Source organism: Raphanus sativus, unplaced genomic scaffold (assembly GCF_000801105.2).
Source record: "Raphanus sativus cultivar WK10039 unplaced genomic scaffold, ASM80110v3 Scaffold0219, whole genome shotgun sequence".
NCBI classification, from domain to species: Eukaryota; Viridiplantae; Streptophyta; class Magnoliopsida; order Brassicales; family Brassicaceae; genus Raphanus; species Raphanus sativus.
This window is the reverse complement of record NW_026615539.1, coordinates 34,831-52,054: the sequence shown is the minus strand read 5'-3', so window position 1 is coordinate 52,054 and position 17,224 is coordinate 34,831. Positions and strand designations below refer to the sequence as shown.

Below are 17,224 nucleotides of genomic sequence, written 5' to 3'. Positions count from 1 at the left end.
AAAAGTTATGGGTTTTAAAGATGAGACGCGTTTCAAAATGAAGAAAAAAAAATAAAAAGGGGTGCAACACGAGGACTTCCCGGAGGTCACCCATCCTAGTACTACTCTCGCCCAAGCACGCTTAACTGCGGAGTTCTGATGGGATCCCGTTGCATTAGTGCTGGTATGATCGCACCCGTTAGTTACATGGACTCGCGATTCCATATATCCTTTTCGTCGGAGAGCACGAGTTAGATTTGCATGGAGCCCACAAGTTTTTTTTTTTTTGACTTTTTCATGCATCAAAAATGTATGAAATTTGATGTTAGTAAACTGCAAAAGCACCGGGAAACAGCGAATCGCATCTCGTTCACAGCCCGTAACATTCGGCAGCCTGTTTGAGGCTCTAAACGGCTGAATTGGGCTCGGAAAAATGGCCAGGCCTATTCACTGACCTAGATGGTTTTGGGGGCTTTCCGAAATGGTGCTGTGGGCGGCGTAGTTCCTCACGGTTAAAAAGTTATGGGTTTTTAAAGATGAGACGCGTTTCAAAATGAAGAAAATAAATAAAAAGGGGTGCAACACCGAGGACTTCCCGGGAGGTCACCCATCCTAGTACTACTCTCGCCCCAAGCACGCTTAACTGCGGAGTTCTGATGGGATCCGGTGCATTAGTGCTGGTATGATCGCACCCGTTAGTACATGGACTCGCGATTCCATATATCCTTTTCGTCGGAGAGCACGAGTAGATTTGCGTGGAGCCCAACAAGTTTTTTTTTTTTTTTTTGCACTTTTTCCATGCATCAAAATGTATGAAATTTGATGTAGTTAAACTGCAAAAGCACCCGGAAACAGCGAATCGCATCTCGTTCACAGCCCGTAACATTGGGCAGCCTGTTGAGGCTCTAAACGGCTGAATTTGGCTCGAAAAATGGCCAGGCCTATTCACTGACCTAGATGGTTTTGGGGGCTTTCCGAAATGGTGCTGTGGCGGCCGTAGTTCCTCACGGTTAAAAACTTATGGGGTTTTAAAGATGAGACGCGTTTCAAAATGAAGAAAAAAAAATAAAAAGGGGTGCAAACACGAGGACTTCCCGGGAGGTCACCCATCCTAGTACTACTCTCGCCCAAGCAAGCTTAAACTGCGGAGTTCTGATGGGATCCGGTGCATTAGTGCTGGTATGATCGCAACCGTTAGTACATGACTCGCGATTCCATATATTCCTTTTCGTCGGAGAGCACGAGTAGATTTGCGTGGAGCCCACAAGTTTTTTTTTTTTTTTTGACTTTTTTCCATGCATCAAAATGTATGAAATTTGATGTAGTAAACTGCAAAAGCACCGGAAACAGCGAATCGCATCTCGTTCACAGCCCGTAACATTCGGCAGCCTGTTTGAGGCTCTAAAACGGCTGAATTTGGGCTCGAAAAAATGGCCAGGCCTATTCACTGACCTAGATGGTTTTGGGGCTTTCCGAAATGGTGCTGTGGGCGGCGTAGTTCCTCACGGTTAAAAAGTTATGGGGTTTTAAAGATGAGACGCGTTTCAAAATGAAGAAAAAAAATAAAAAGGGTGCAACACGAGGACTTCCGGGGAGGTCACCCATCCTAGTACTACATCTCGCCCAAGCACGCTTAACTGCGGAGTTCTGATGGGATCCGGTGCATTAGTGCTGGTATGATCGCACCCGTTAGTACATGACTCGCGATTCCATATATCCTTTTCGTCGGAGAGCACGAGTAGATTTGCATGGAGCCCACAAGTTTTTTTTTTTTTTGACTTTTCCATGCATCAAAATGTATGAAATTTGATGTAGTAAACTGCAAAAGCACCTGGAAAACAGCGAATCGCATCTCGTTCACAGCCCGTAACATTCGGCAGCCTGTTTGAGGCTCTAAACGGCTGAATTTGGGCTCGAAAAAATGCCAGGCCTATTCACTGACCTAGATGGTTTTGGGGGCTTTCCGAAATGGTGCTGTGGGCGGCGTAGTTCCTCACGGTTAAAAAGTTATGGGGTTTTAAAGATGAGACGCGTTTCAAAATGAAGAAAAAAAAAAATAAAAAGGGGTGCAACACGAGGACTTCCCGGGAGGTCACCCATCCTAGTACTACTCTCGCCCAAACACGCTTAACTGCGGGAGTTCTGATGGGATCCGGTGCATTAGTGCTGGTATGATCGCACCCGTTAGTACATGACTCGCGATTCCATATATCCTTTTCGTCGGAGAGCACGAGTAGATTTGCGTGGAGCCCACAAGTTTTTTTTTTTTTTTGACTTTTTCCATGCATCAAAAATGTATGAAATTTGATGTAGTAAACTGCAAAAGCACCCGGAAACAGCGAATCGCATCTCGTTCACAGCCCGTAACATTCGGCAGCCTGTTTGAGGGCTCTAAACGGCTGAATTTGGGCTCGAAAAAATGGCCAGGCCTATTCACTGACCTAGATGGTTTTTGGGGCTTTCCGAAATGGTGCTGTGGGCGGCGTAGTTCCTCACGGTTAAAAAAGTTATGGGGTTTTAAAGATGAGACGCGTTTCAAAATGAAGAAAAAAAAATAAAAAGGGGTGCAACACGAGGACTTCCCGGGAGGTCACCCATCCTAGTACTACTCTCGCCCAAGCACGCTTAACTGCGGAGTTCTGATGGGATCCGGTGCATTAGTGCTGGTATGATCGCACCGTTAGTACATGACTCGCGATTCCATGACTCGCGATTCCATATATCCTTTTCGTCGGAGAGCACGAGTAGATTTGCGTGGAGCCCACAAGTTTTTTTTTTTTTTTTTGACTTTTTCCATGCATCAAAATGTATGAAATTTGATGTAGTAAACTGCAAAAGCACCCGGAAACAGCGAATCGCATCTCGTTCACAGCCCGTAACATTCGGCAGCCTGTTTGAGGCTATAAACGGCTGAATTTGGGCTCGAAAAATGGCCAGGCCTATTCACTGACCTAGATGGTTTTGGGGGCTTTTCCGAAATGGTGCTGTGGGCGGCGTAGTTCCTCACGGTTAAAAAGTTATGGGGTTTTAAAGATGAGACGCGTTTCAAAATGAAGAAAAAAAAATAAAAAGGGGTGCAACACGAGGACTTCCCGGGAGGTCACCCATCCTAGTACTACTCTCGCCCAAGCACGCTTAACTGCAGAGTTCTGATGGGATCCGGTGCATTAGTGCTGGTATGATCGCACCCGTTAGTACATGACTCGCGATTCCATATATCATTTTCGTCGGAGAGCACGAGTAGATTTGCGTGGAGCCCACAAGTTTTTTTTTTTTTTTTTGACTTTTTCCATGCATCAAAATGTATGAAATTTGATGTAGTAAACTGCAAAAGCACCCGGAAACAGCGAATCGCATCTCGTTCACAGCCCGTAACATTCGGGCAGCCTGTTTGAGGCTCTAAACGGCTGAATTTAAGCTCGAAAAAATGGCCAGGCCTATTCACTGACCTAGATGGTTTTGGGGGTTTTCCGAAATGGTGCTGTGGGCGGCGTAGTTCCTCACGGTTAAAAAGTTATGGGGTTTTAAAGATGAGACGCGTTTCAAAATGAAGAAAAAAAATAAAAAGGGTGCAACACGAGGGACTTCCCGGGAGGTCACCCCATCCTAGTACTACTCTCGCCCAAGCAAGGCTTAACTGCGGAGTTCTGATGGGATCCGGTGCATTAGTGCTGGTATGATCGCACCCGTTAGTACATGACTCGCGATTCCATATATCCTTTTCGTCGGAGAGCACGAGTAGATTTGCGTGGAGCCCACAAGTTTTTTTTTTTTTGACTTTTCCATGCATCAAAATGTATGAAATTTGATGTAGTAAACTGCAAAAGCACCTGGAAACAGCGAATCGCATCTCGTTCACAGCCCGTAACATTCTGCAGCCTGTTTGAGGCTCTAAACGGCTGAATTTGGGCTCGAAAAATGGCCAGGCCTATTCACTGACCTAGATGGTTTTGGGGGCTTTCCGAAATGGTGCTGTCGGCGTAGTTCCTCACGGTTAAAAAGTTATGGGGTTTTAAAGATGAGACGCGTTTCAAAATGAAGAAAAAAAAATAAAAAGGGGTGCAACACGAGGACTTCCCGGGAGGTCACCCATCCTAGTACTACTCTCGCCCAAGCACGCTTAACTGCGGAGTTCTGATGGGATCGGTGCATTAGTGCTGGTATGATCGCACCCGTTAGTACATGATCGCGATTCATATGATCGCTATCCTCGAGATATCCTTTTCGTCGGAGAGCACGAGTAGATTTGCGTGGAGCCCACAAGTTTTTTTTTTTTTTTGACTTTTTCCATGCATCAAAATGTATGAAATTTGATGTAGTAAACTGCAAAAGCACCCGGAAACAGCGAATCGCATCTCGTTCACAGCCCGTAACATTCGGCAGCCTGTTTGAGGCTCTAAACGGCTGAATTTGGGCTCGAAAAATGGCCAGGCCTATTCACTGACCTAGATGGTTTTGGGGGCTTTCCGAAATGGTGCTGTGGGCGGCGTAGTTCCTCACGGTTAAAAAGTTATGGGGTTTTAAAGATGAGACGCGTTTCAAAATGAAGAAAATAAAATAAAAAGGGGTGCAACACGAGGACTTCCCGGGAGGTCACCCATCCTAGTACTACTCTCGCCCAAGCACGCTTAACTGCGGAGTTCTGATGGGATCCGGTGCATTAGTGCTGGTATGATCGCACCCGTTAGTACATGACTCGCGATTCCATGACTCGCGATTCCATATATCCTTTTCGTCGGAGAGCACGAGTAGATTTGCGTGGAGCCCAGAAAGTTTTTTTTTTTTTTTTGACTTTTTCCATGCATCAAAATGTATGAAATTTGATGTAGTAAACTGCAAAAGCACCCGGAAACAGCGAATCGCATCTCGTTCACAGCCCGTAACATTGGGCAGCCTGTTTGAGGCTATAAACGGCTGATTTGGGCTCGAAAAAATGGCCAGGCCTATTCACTGACCTAGATGGTTTTGGGGGCTTTCCGAAATGGTGCTTGTGGCGGCGTAGTTCCTCACGGTTAAAAAGTTATGGGGTTTTAAAGATGAGACGCGTTTCAAAATGAAGAAAAAAAAATAAAAAAAGGGGTGCAACACGAGGACTCCCGGGAGGTCACCCATCCTAGTACTACTCTCGCCCAAGCACGCTTAACTGCAGAGTTCTGATGGGATCCGGTGCATTAGTGCTGGTATGATCGCAGTAGTATGATCGCACCGTTAGTACATGACTCGCGATTCCATATATCATCGTCGGAGAGCACGAGTAGATTTGCGTGGAGCCCAGAAGTTTTTTTTTTTTTTTGACTTTTCCATGCATCAAAATGTATGAAATTTGATGTAGTAAACTGCAAAAGCACCCGGAAACAGCGAATCGCATCTCGTTCACAGCCCGTAACATTGGGCAGCCTGTTTGAGGCTCTAAAACGGCTGAATTTGGGCTCGAAAAATGGCCAGGCCTATTCACTGACCTAGATGGTTTTGGGGGCTTTCCGAAATGGTGCTTGGCGGCGTAGTTCCTCACGGTTAAAAAGTTATGGGGTTTTAAAGATGAGACGCGTTTCAAAATGAAGAAAAAAAAATAAAAAGGGGTGCAACACGAGGACTTCCCGGGAGGTCACCCATCTAGTACTACTCTCGCCCAAGCAAGCTTAACTGCGGAGTTCTGATGGGATCCGGTGCATTAGTGCTGGTATGATCGCACCCGTTAGTACATGACTCGCGATTCCATATATCCTTTTCGTCGGAGAGCACGAGTTAGATTTGTAAGACCCAAACCTGGATCCCATGATCCAACCAGTCCGCGGCCTTACCTAAACATCTAAGTGTAATTCAGCCGGTTATGGTCCAATCTTTACTTAGTCATTTTTCAATCATTTGAGGTTCATGCAAGTATAAAATCAATGCGGAAGCTTAAGGCAAACATTACTTATATAGATAAGTCAAATGAGATCCATACAAAGTATTCAATCCACACAAGTTGCACAATAGGCTATGTTAAATCCAAATGTTTACAATAAGACTACATCACACATCCCACACGGCCAAGGTCTTCATGGCTCCTTAGCCTTACCACGATCCCTGTCAGGACCTGAAATCAAAACCCACAACACATCTGCATAAGAATCATAACCGATATCCTAGCAATATACAACCTAAGCATGGTTTGGACACTTAGTCCATATTCTGGCCGATTTGTGACCCATTGATTTACTCATTCAAAAACTCATATTAACACATGATAATTCATGATAAATCATGATTAAGAGAATGGTCCAAGCGGATTCCCCAGAACCGGCCTTGATCATATTGATCTTGGCCGTGAACCACCTAACCGGTTTCATGGTACCATCTCGAAATCAATCATATAAAATTATTCTATCACTTTGATAATTCATTATAAATCCCCACTAAGAGATATCAATCGCCAAATCCCAATAACTCCCACTGGAAGCATGAGATCGGTTCACACATGCTCAACCAAGGCCATGGAGAGATTACTCTGATCTAACCGAGCCTTGGTGGCGTGATCGTGAGTTATAACTCATAAATAACTTCAGAATATATTAGAGAAGAGATGTAATGACAAAATAAGAACAATAGATGCAACCATCCACTCATGGATCAAACGGCCGAACCATCCGGATGGATGATTACCGGCGGTTTGTACTTGGTTTGCATCCAGTACCTTAGGCGTGTGTTCGGAAGCCCCCACACTCTTCTCTGCGGTCTTCTCCTTTCCTCTGGTATCCATTTCCGATCAAGCTTCACTTGCCCACGGCTTAGAACCCACCGGAATCCCTTTGCTTCACACGGACTGCCTTTGCGGTCACACTTCTCTTTTCTCTCTTTGATTCTGTAGAGATTTGGGCAGAGTTTCCCCTTTGTTCTTCTGATGAGAAATGTCGAAGAGGGGAGGTTTTATTTATAGGGAAGAGGATTGGAAACCGTCCGGACGTTGTGATTGGCCAAATGGCCAACGGACACCTTTTCGTCCCAAAACCGTCCCAAACCGTCCAACCGCATGCAACCGCCCCTTTCTTCATTTGTTCTCATCGATCTTAAGCTCAGCTGGTTGCCCACAAGCTCAGCTCACTTGCCCAGCAAGTTAGACCCAACGGCCACTCCTAGCCCAGCATCCGGTCCGTGACCATCACCCACGGTCCGCATTAAGGTCAAGGCTCCACACTCCGTCCAGCTGAGTTGAGCTGAGTGACAGTTGCCTGAGCTGAGTGAGCTACTCCTCCAGCTCCTGTGAGCTGCCCAAGACTGTTTGAGCTCCCTACCAGCTTCACCGAGCTGATTGAGCTGCTTCCGGACCATGTCCAGCTTCCGGATCACTCGTCCAGCTACCATTTCCTTCTTTTCTTCTTATTCTGGTCAAGTCTCAGCTTCCTGATGCACTTAACCCCTAGATTAGACCATGATACGCTTGCCTTTAGGTCTTTTCAACCTGGCCAGCCCAACTCCCCGCACCATGGCCTGTCCGGATGCCTTAGTTAGAACTTGGGACATGACAAGTCTCCCCCACTTGGAAGGAACTCGTCCCCGAGTTCATGTTGGATGATTCTCCAACCACATACTGACTATACCACTCAGGATACTCAGCTTTCATTCTTGCTTCTGTTTCCCAAGTGATAATGTCTTTGCCATTGAATTCCCATACAATCTTTAGCATAGGAACTGTCTTCTTTCTCATTGCCTTTTCCATCCGATCAATGATTCGAACCGGCCTTGTCTCTAAGGTGAGGTTCTTACCAAGATCTTTTGGAATTTCAGGCAAGACAATGTCTTGATCCGTTAGGCACTTCCTTAGTTGAGACACATGGAATACATTGTGGTAAGCATCCATTTCAGATGGCAAATCCAGTTTGTACGCCACTGCCCCAACTCTTTCAAGTATCCTGAATGGACCTAAGAACCTTGGGTCTAGTTTCCTTCTTCCAGAAACTCTTGCCCTTCCTTTGAAGGTAATCATCTTGAGATAGATTAGATCACCAACCTCAAACTCAAGATGTTTCCTTCTCTTGTCAGCATAGCTCTTTTGGCGGTCTTGAGCTTCCTTCATCTTCTCCTTGACCAATTTGATCTTTTCTGTGGTCTCTTCCACAATCTCAGGACCTATTATGCTGCGCTCCCCCACTTGGGTCCAGCATAAAGGTGTCCTGCAAGGCCGCCCATATAATGCTTCATAAGGTGACATACCTATGCTGGTGTGAAAGCTGTTGTTGTAAGCAAACTCCACCAGTGGTAAAGTGCTTCTCCCATGAATCACCCCAATCCAGAACACATGCCCTTAGCATATCTTCCAATGTCTGGATGGTCCTTTCTGACTGACCATCCGTTTGAGGATGATAGGATGTGCTCATATTCACCCTTGTTCCTAAGGCCTTTTGAAAGGCTCTCCAGAAATAAGAAGTGAACCTAGGGTCTCTGTCTGAGACTATACTAGCCGGCACTCCATGCAGCCTCACAATGTGATCTATGTAGATCTTTACAATCTCATCCACTCCATCACCTTTCTTGATGGGCAAGAAGTGTGCAGATTTGGTCAGGCGATCAACAATCACCCATACTGCATCCTTTTTGTTTCTGGTTGTGGGAAATCCAGTCACAAAGTCCATTGTGATGTGATCCCACTTCCATTCTGGTATGGGAAGGTTTTGTAGTAAACCACTTGGAACCTGATGTTCAGCCTTGACCAATTGACAAGTAGGGACACTTGGCCACCCACTCAGCAATGTCAGCCTTCATCCGGATCCAATGGTAGTACCTTTTGATGTCTTTGTACATCTTGTTTAGTCCCGGGTGTACTGAGAACTTAGACTTATGAGCTTGACTCATAATCTCTTTCTTTAGTCCCCGGTCACCAGGTACACTAACCCTCCCATGTACCAAAATGGTACCATTACTTGTGACTTGATACTCAGTCTTGTCATTCTTTGCAACTTTTTGCAAGTTCTCATCCAAGCTTTGTGCTTGTTGTATTCTGGTAAGTAGATCAGCCTGGTTCACAGCCTCTAAACCCAAAGGCTCATCCTCACTTGCCATGGTGTCTAGATGTAGTGACCGGACCATCCCTTCCAGGATCTCTGCTTCTTCTCAGCTGATACCTCAGCCCTACGCCTGCTTAAAGCATCTGCCACTAGATTGGCCTTGCCTGGATGATAGGCAATGTCCAAATCATAGTCGGCCACAAACTCCATCCACCGCCTTTGTCTCAAATTCAACTCAGGTTGAGTGAAAATGTACTTCAGGCTCTTGTGGTCAGTGAGAATCTGAACTTTGGCACCATATAAATATGATCTCCATATCTTTAAGGCAAACACCACTGCGGCCATCTCCAGGTCGTCGTGTGTTGGGTAGTTGCCCTCATGCTTCCTGAGTTGCCTCGAGGCATATGCTATGACCTTCCCATTCTGTGTGAGTACACAGCCTAATCCAGTAATGGATGCATCCGTGTACACCACATAGGGTTGATCTTCCTCAGGTAACACCAAAACTGGTGCACTGGTCAGCATGTTCTTCAAGGCTTCAAAGCTCTTTTCACAAGCTTCTGACCAAATGAATTTGACATCCTTTCCAGTAAGTTGTGTCATAGGTTGTGCCACACTTGCAAACCCTTTGACATACTTCCTGTAGTATCCGGCCAAACCCAAGAAGCTTCTTACTTCTGTAGCATTCTTTGGCCTTGGCCACTCTTGTATACACTTGATCTTCTCCGGATCAACAGACACTCCTTCCTCAGACACCACATGTCCTAGGAAGCCAATGCTCTTCTGCCAAAAGCTACACTTGCTTAGCTTGGCAAACAATTGTTGTTCTCTCAACCTTTCCAACACCAACCTGAGATGCCTCTCATGGTCTTCCCGGGTCTTAGAGTAAACTAGTATATCATCAATGAAGATGATTACAAATTCATCTAAGTACTCCCTGAAAATTCCATTCATCATCTTCATGAAGGCTGCTGGTGCATTAGTCAATCCGAATGGCATAACCACAAACTCATAGTGGCCATACCTAGTCCGGAAAGCTGTCTTCCTTACATCTTCTGATGCAATGGGGATTTGATGATAACCAGATGCCAAATCAATCTTGGAGAACCATTTGGCTCCCTTTAGTTGATCTAGCAACTCATCAATCCGGGGCAATGGGTACTTATTCTTTATAGTCACCCTATTCAACCCCCTATAGTCTATGCACAACCTGAAGCTACCATCCTTCTTCTTGACAAAGAGGACTGGTGCACCCCAGGGTGATACACTTGGGCGTATGAACCCCTTTTCCAACAACTCTTCAAGTTGTTTCTTTAGCTCAGCCATCTCAGCTGGAGCCATGCGGTATGGGCTCTTTGACATTGGGGCCGTCCCTGGTTCCAGTTCTATTATGAATGGGTCTGACCTATCAGGGGGAATGCCCTGTAGTGACCTAAACACATCATCAAACTCACTGACCAGCGGTATCCCGTCCGGGCCACCATCCCCTACGACCTCCTTAGTGGTGATTGTGGCTATATAAGCCTCACAACCTTGTACCAGCATCCTTGCCGCACGGACTGCTGATAACACTAAGCATCCAGAGGCCGGATTAATACCTTGGTACTGATCGGGGGTCCACACCCACTCTCAAACTGCACCCTTCCTCGATGACAGTCTAAGGTGGCCCGATTCTTGCCAAGCCAGTCCATACCTAGGATCACCTCGTGATTCTTAAGGCGGACCACAATCAGATCCACCGGCATTGCCTTACTGGATCATTACTGGGATGTCTTTGACTAGACCTAGTGGGTGCATCATTTGCCCACCGGCTGCACTCACCAAGCCAAGATCATCCCTAGTTCCCATTTGGAACATACCTTTTCCAATCATATCTGGACTCACAAAACTATGTGTAGCTCCAGTATCAAATAATACATGTGTTTCCACACCACCAATACATAAGGTCCCTACATAAGACCTTAACTAAGTATCTAGTCCATCCTAGATTCCATACCATGCCATTCTAATAAATTTAAAAATTTAAGAAGAATGGGTTTTAGAATTATACCAGTGATCGCCTTGAAGGGTCCGGACTCATCCGCATCCCTTGAAAGCTCATAGACTCGAGGTGCTGAAGTTTGGCCTTGTTTGTTGTCTGGCCGGTTGCTCACCACGGCCCTTGCCTTGTCCAGTTTGCAACTGGGACAGTCCACACGGAAATGCCCTTTCTTACCACACTGATGACAAGTCCTGGCCTCACTGGTCGAGCCTTGCCCACGGTTCCTATCCGGACCAGGACAATCCCGAGCTGAGTGATCCATCTTGCCACAACGGGTACAGGCTCCCATTGCCTTCCAGCACTCTCCTCCATGGTGTTTACCACACTTGGGACACTCTGGCCTACCACTTGAGGTTTTACCCCCTTCAGCCGCATCCCTCTTTCTCTTCTTGTCACCACTCTGACCGGAAGACACCACCACACTCTTAGCTTGTGTTTGTTTTCCTCAGCCAGATTGGTCTCCAGCATTGCCATCCTCTTCCACCAACTCAGAGACTGTGTTGAAGGTACGGACTGAGCAATAAGTCTTAAGCTCAGGCCTCAAGCCCCTTATGAACCTGCGGACCTGAACCTTCTCATCCTCAAGTTCCTTACCCACATACCTCCTGAGCCGGTTGAACTCTTCCTCATACTCCCTTACTGACCGTTTGCCCTGAACCAAGTCCAGGAACTTAGCTTCCAAACGGTCCCATGCTTCAGCTGGAAAGTACTTGTGGTTGAACTCAACCTCAAAGTCAGAGAACTTCACAATAGAGCCATTGGTGCGCTTGTCTAAGGACAGCCACCAGTTGTGTGCATCTCCCTCCAGGAAGTGCACTGCTATGTCTCTTTGGTACTCCTCAGGGCACCTTGTAGACCTGAAGTTCCTAGCCAGCCGGTCCCTCCACTCATCTGCCTCCATGGGATCAGCACTTCCAGCAAAGTGTTTGGTTCCCAAACGGGTGATGTGCTCAAGCACCTTTAGGTAATCAACCTTCTTGGTTGCCCCAACTGGTGGATCTAACTCAATCACCTCAGCAAGAGGCGCCACATATCCACCAGTGTCAGCAACTCCAGGAACTATCACCGGTGCTTGAGTGGTTTGACCCATAGATGAATTCACAACTGGTGTGAACACTTGGGTCATAGCCAGCATCTGACTTCCCATCAACTTGATTGCATCAAGTATCTGCTTCATGGTTGGTTCAGCCATTGGTTCATCCGGTCCAATCCTCCCATCTCCTTGGATGTTTGGATCAGTCCGGTTACCAGTCTCTGAGGACTCAGCTTCACCTTCCTGATCATTCCTTTGCTGCCCACTTCCTGCTCCTAGCTGGTTTCCAGCCGCATTCAGTGGTTGCCCGGTCTCGTCCAACTGCCTATCCTCTCCACCCAGCTGAACCTCAGTCTGGTTCACTTGAGTTTCAGTCAGGATGGCCTCACTGGTCTGACCAGTAGGTGGAACTGACAGCAACACTGGCGGATTAGGCACTGAGGCATCTCCAGCTGCGGACGCCCCTGTCCCATCCTTAGTCTTCCGAGACCTCTTCTTAGTTCCCTTAGGACATCAAAGACAAACACAAGGCAAAAGGTTAGATTAACATTTTTATTTGCAAACCTCAAGCAATATTATGTTAACCAGAACCCAAAACCTGCCATGAGACCCAGCCGGATGTGTGATGACCTGCCCTAACCACAGCCTAGAATCAAGCATGCTCTGATACCAACTTGTAAGACCCAAACCTGGATCCCATGATCCAACCAGTCCGCGGCCTTACCTAAACATCTAAGTGTAATTCAGCCGGTTATGGTCCAATCTTTACTTAGTCATTTTTCAATCATTTGAGGTTCATGCAAGTAATAAAATCAATGCGGAAGCTTAAGGCAAACATTACTTATATAGATAAGTCAAATGAGATCCATACAAAGTATTCAATCCACACAAGTTGCACAATAGGCTATGTTAAATCCAAATGTTTACAATAAGACTACATCACACATCCCACACGGCCAAGGTCTTCATGGCTCCTTAGCCTTACCACGATCCCTGTCAGGACCTGAAATCAAAACCCACAACACATATGCATAAGAATCATAACCGATATCCTAGCAATATACAACCTAAGCATGGTTTGGACACTTAGTCCATATTCTGGCCGATTTGTGACCCATTGATTTACTCATTCAAAAACTCATATTAACACATGATAATTCATGATAAATCATGATTAAGAGAATGGTCCAAGCGGATTCCCCAGAACCGGCCTTGATCATATTGATCTTGGCCGTGAACCACCTAACCGGTTTCATGGTACCATCTCGAAATCAATCATATAAAATTATTCTATCACTTTGATAATTCATTATAAATCCCCACTAAGAGATATCAATCGCCAAATCCCAATAACTCCCACTGGAAGCATGAGATCGGTTCACACATGCTCAACCAAGGCCATGGAGAGATTACTCTGATCTAACCGAGCCTTGGTGGCGTGATCGTGAGTTTATACTCATAAATAACTTCAGAATATATTAGAGAAGAGATGTAATGACAAAATAAGAACAATAGATGCAACCATCCACTCATGGATCAAACGGCCGAACCATCCGGATGGATGATTACCGGCGGTTTGTACTTGGTTTGCATCCAGTACCTTAGGCGTGTGTTCGGAAGCCCCCACACTCTTCTCTGCGGTCTTCTCCTTTCCTCTGGTATCCATTTCCGATCAAGCTTCACTTGCCCACGGCTTAGAACCCACCGGAATCTCCTTTGCTTCACACGGACTGCCTTTGCGGTCACACTTCTCTTTTCTCTCTTTGATTCTGTAGAGATTTGGGCAGAGTTTCCCCTTATGTTTTCTGATGAGAAATGTCGAAGATGGGGAGGTTTATTTATAGGGAAGAGGATTGGAAACCGTCCGGACGTTGTGATTGGCCAAATGGCCAACGGACACCTTTTCGTCCCAAAACCGTCCCAAACCGTCCAACCGCATGCAACCGCCCCTTTCTTCATTTGTTCTCATCGATCTTAAGCTCAGCTGGTTGCCCACAAGCTCAGCTCACTTGCCCAAGCGAGTTAGACCCAACGGCCACTCCTAGCCAGCATCCGGTCCGTGACCATCACCCACGGACCGCATTAACCGGTCAAGGCTCCAACACTCCGTCCAGCTGAGTTGAGCTGAGTGACAGTTGCCTGAGCTGAGTGAGCTACTCCTCCAGCTCCTGTGAGCTGCCCAAGACTGTTTGAGCTCCCTACCAGCTTCACCGAGCTGATTGAGCTGCTTCCGGTCCATGTCCAGCTTCCGGATCACTCGTCCAGCTACCATTTCCTTCTTTTCTTCTTATTCTGGTCAAGTCTCAGCTTCCTGATGCACTTAACCCCTAGATTAGACCATGATACGCTTGCCTTTAGGTCTTTTCAACCTGGCCAGCCCAACTCCCCGCACCATGGCCTGTCCGGATGCCTTAGTTAGAACTTGGGACATGACAAGATTTGCATGGAGCCCACAAGTTTTTTTTTTTTTTGACTTTTTCCATGCATCAAAATGTATGAAATTTGATGTAGTAAACTGCAAAAGCACCTGGAAACAGCGAATCGCATCTCGTTCACAGCCCGTAACATTCGGCAGCCTGTTTGAGGCTCTAAACGGCTGAATTTGGGCTCGAAAAATGGCCAGGCCTATTCACTGACCTAGATGGTTTTGGGGGCTTTCCGAAATGGTGCTGTGGGCGGCGTAGTTCCTCACGGTTAAAAAGTTATGGGGTTTTAAAGATGAGACGCGTTTCAAAATGAAGAAAAAAAAATAAAAAGGGGTGCAACACGAGGACTTCCCGGGAGGTCACCCATCCTAGTACTACTCTCGCCCAAGCACGCTTAACGGCGGAGTTCTGATGGGATCCGGTGCATTAGTGCTGGTATGATCGCACCCGTTAGTACATGACTCGCGATTCCATATATCCTTTTCGTCGGAGAGCACGAGTAGATTTGCGTGGAGCCCACAAGTTTTTTTTTTTTTTTTGACTTTTTCCATGCATCAAAATGTATGAAATTTGATGTAGTAAACTGCAAAAGCACCCGGAAACAGCGAATCACATCTCGTTCACAGCCCGTAACATTCGGCAGCCTGTTTGAGGCTCTAAACGGCTGAATTTGGGCTCGAAAAATGGCCAGGCCTATTCACTGACCTAGATGGCTTTGGGGGCTTTCCGAAATGGTGCTGTGGGCGGCGTAGTTCCTCACGGTTAAAAAGTTATGGGGTTTTAAAGATGAGACGCGTTTCAAAATGAAGAAAAAAAAATAAAAAGGGGTGCAATACGAGGACTTCCCGGGAGGTCACCCATCCTAGTACTACTCTCGCCCAAGCACGCTTAACTGCGGAGTTCTGATGGGATCCGGTGCATTAGTGCTGGTATGATCGCACCCGTAGTACATGACTCGCGATTCCATGACTCGCGATTCCATATATCCTTTTCGTCGGAGAGCACGAGTAGATTTGCGTGGAGCCCAGAAGTTTTTTTTTTTTTTTTTGACTTTTTCCATGCATCAAAATGTATGAAATTTGATGTAGTAAACTGCAAAAGCACCCGGAAACAGCGAATCGCATCTCGTTCACAGCCCGTAACATTGGGCAGCCTGTTTGAGGCTATAAACGGCTGAATTTGGGCTCGAAAAATGACCAGGCCTATTCACTGACCTAGATGGTTTGGGGGCTTTCCGAAATGGTGCTGTGGGCGGCGTAGTTCCTCACGATTAAAAAGTTATGGGGTTTTAAAGATGAGACGCGTTTCAAAATGAAGAAAAAAAAAATAAAAAGGGGTGCAACACGAGGACTTCCCGGGAGGTCACCCATCCTAGTACTACTCTCGCCCAGGCACGCTTAATTGCAGAGTTCGGATGGGATCCGGTGCATTAGTGCTGGTATGATCGCACCCGTTAGTACATGACTCGCGATTCCATATATCATTTTCGTCGGAGAGCACGAGTAGATTTGCGTGGAGCCCAGAAGTTTTTTTTTTTTTTTTTGACTTTTTCCATGCATCAAAATGTATGAAATTTGATGTAGTAAACTGCAAAAGCACCCGGAAACAGCGAATCGCATCTCGTTCACAGCCCGTAACATTGGGCAGCCTGTTTGAGGCTATAAACGGCTGAATTTGGGCTCGAAAAATGGCCAGGCCTATTCACTGACCTAGATGGTTTTGGGGGCTTTCCGAAATGGTGCTGTGGGCGGCGTAGTTCCTCACGGTTAAAAACTTATGGGGTTTTAAAGATGAGACGCGTTTCAAAATGAAGAAAAAAAAATAAAAGGGGTGCAACACGAGGACTTCCCGGGAGGTCACCCATCCTAGTACTACTCTCGCCCAAGCACGCTTAACTGCGGAGTTCTGATGGGATCCGGTGCATTAGTGCTGGTATGATCGCACCCGTTAGTACATGACTCGCGATTCCATATATCCTTTTCGTCGGAAAGCACGAGTAGATTTGCGTGGAGCCCAGAAGTTTTTTTTTTTTTTGACTTTTTCCATGCATCAAAATGTATGAAATTTGATGTAGTAAACTGCAAAAGCACCCGGAAACAGCGGATCGCATCTCGTTCACAGCCCGTAACATTCGGCAGCCTGTTTGAGGCTCTAAACGGCTGAATTTGGGCTCGAAAAATGGCCAGGCCTATTCACTGACCTAGATGGTTTTGGGGGCTTTCCGAAATGGTGCTGTGGGCTGCGTAGTTCCTCACGGTTAAAAAGTTATGGGGTTTTAAAGATGAGACGCGTTTCAAAATGAAGAAAAAAAAATAAAAAGGGGTGCAACACGAGGACTTCCCGGGAGGTCACCCATCCTAGTACTACTCTCGCCCAAGCACGCTTAACTGCGGAGTTCTGATGGGATCCGGTGCATTAGTGCTGGTATGATCGCACCCGTTAGTACATGACTCGCGTTCCATATATCCTTTTCGTCGGAGAGCACGAGTAGATTTGCGTGGAGCCCACAAGTTTTTTTTTTTTTTTTGACTTTTTCCATGCATCAAAATGTATGAAATTTGATGTAGTAAACTGCAAAAGCACCCGGAAACAGCGAATCGCATCTCGTTCACAGCCCGTAACATTCGGCAGCCTGTTTGAGGCTCTAAACGGCTGAATTTGGGCTCGAAAAATGGCCAGGCCTATTCACTGACCTAGATGGTTTTGGGGGCTTTCCGAAATGGTGCTGTGGGCGGCGTAGTTCCTCACGGTTAAAAAGTTA

General features: G+C 46.4%; 17 non-coding genes across 17 annotated transcripts; all 17 read right to left on the bottom strand.

Annotated features, from left to right (window-relative positions):
* Window positions 1-58: 58 nt before the first annotated feature.
* Window positions 59-177, bottom strand: LOC130501541 (5S ribosomal RNA). The gene has a single exon (XR_008939763.1). It is a non-coding gene; the product is annotated as a 5S ribosomal RNA (ribosomal RNA).
* A 375-nt stretch (window positions 178-552) lies between these two features.
* Window positions 553-673, bottom strand: LOC130501534 (5S ribosomal RNA). The gene has a single exon (XR_008939756.1). It is a non-coding gene; the product is annotated as a 5S ribosomal RNA (ribosomal RNA).
* Window positions 674-1,051: 378 nt separating this feature from the next.
* Window positions 1,052-1,172, bottom strand: LOC130501544 (5S ribosomal RNA). The gene has a single exon (XR_008939766.1). It is a non-coding gene; the product is annotated as a 5S ribosomal RNA (ribosomal RNA).
* Window positions 1,173-1,547: 375 nt separating this feature from the next.
* LOC130501539 (5S ribosomal RNA) lies at window positions 1,548-1,667 on the bottom strand. The gene has a single exon (XR_008939761.1). It is a non-coding gene; the product is annotated as a 5S ribosomal RNA (ribosomal RNA).
* Window positions 1,668-2,042: 375 nt separating this feature from the next.
* LOC130501536 (5S ribosomal RNA) lies at window positions 2,043-2,162 on the bottom strand. Its single transcript, XR_008939758.1, has one exon. It is a non-coding gene; the product is annotated as a 5S ribosomal RNA (ribosomal RNA).
* Window positions 2,163-2,540: 378 nt separating this feature from the next.
* LOC130501533 (5S ribosomal RNA) lies at window positions 2,541-2,659 on the bottom strand. Its single transcript, XR_008939755.1, has one exon. It is a non-coding gene; the product is annotated as a 5S ribosomal RNA (ribosomal RNA).
* A 391-nt stretch (window positions 2,660-3,050) lies between these two features.
* Window positions 3,051-3,169, bottom strand: LOC130501530 (5S ribosomal RNA). Its single transcript, XR_008939752.1, has one exon. It is a non-coding gene; the product is annotated as a 5S ribosomal RNA (ribosomal RNA).
* A 376-nt stretch (window positions 3,170-3,545) lies between these two features.
* On the bottom strand, window positions 3,546-3,667 carry LOC130501545 (5S ribosomal RNA). Its single transcript, XR_008939767.1, has one exon. It is a non-coding gene; the product is annotated as a 5S ribosomal RNA (ribosomal RNA).
* A 368-nt stretch (window positions 3,668-4,035) lies between these two features.
* LOC130501538 (5S ribosomal RNA) lies at window positions 4,036-4,153 on the bottom strand. Its single transcript, XR_008939760.1, has one exon. It is a non-coding gene; the product is annotated as a 5S ribosomal RNA (ribosomal RNA).
* Window positions 4,154-4,543: 390 nt separating this feature from the next.
* Window positions 4,544-4,662, bottom strand: LOC130501527 (5S ribosomal RNA). The gene has a single exon (XR_008939749.1). It is a non-coding gene; the product is annotated as a 5S ribosomal RNA (ribosomal RNA).
* Window positions 4,663-5,055: 393 nt separating this feature from the next.
* Window positions 5,056-5,173, bottom strand: LOC130501543 (5S ribosomal RNA). Its single transcript, XR_008939765.1, has one exon. It is a non-coding gene; the product is annotated as a 5S ribosomal RNA (ribosomal RNA).
* Window positions 5,174-5,555: 382 nt separating this feature from the next.
* Window positions 5,556-5,673, bottom strand: LOC130501537 (5S ribosomal RNA). The gene has a single exon (XR_008939759.1). It is a non-coding gene; the product is annotated as a 5S ribosomal RNA (ribosomal RNA).
* Window positions 5,674-14,793: 9,120 nt separating this feature from the next.
* On the bottom strand, window positions 14,794-14,912 carry LOC130501532 (5S ribosomal RNA). The gene has a single exon (XR_008939754.1). It is a non-coding gene; the product is annotated as a 5S ribosomal RNA (ribosomal RNA).
* Window positions 14,913-15,287: 375 nt separating this feature from the next.
* On the bottom strand, window positions 15,288-15,406 carry LOC130501502 (5S ribosomal RNA). Its single transcript, XR_008939725.1, has one exon. It is a non-coding gene; the product is annotated as a 5S ribosomal RNA (ribosomal RNA).
* Window positions 15,407-15,796: 390 nt separating this feature from the next.
* LOC130501535 (5S ribosomal RNA) lies at window positions 15,797-15,915 on the bottom strand. The gene has a single exon (XR_008939757.1). It is a non-coding gene; the product is annotated as a 5S ribosomal RNA (ribosomal RNA).
* A 375-nt stretch (window positions 15,916-16,290) lies between these two features.
* On the bottom strand, window positions 16,291-16,409 carry LOC130501526 (5S ribosomal RNA). Its single transcript, XR_008939748.1, has one exon. It is a non-coding gene; the product is annotated as a 5S ribosomal RNA (ribosomal RNA).
* Window positions 16,410-16,782: 373 nt separating this feature from the next.
* On the bottom strand, window positions 16,783-16,901 carry LOC130501525 (5S ribosomal RNA). The gene has a single exon (XR_008939747.1). It is a non-coding gene; the product is annotated as a 5S ribosomal RNA (ribosomal RNA).
* Window positions 16,902-17,224: the final 323 nt, after the last annotated feature.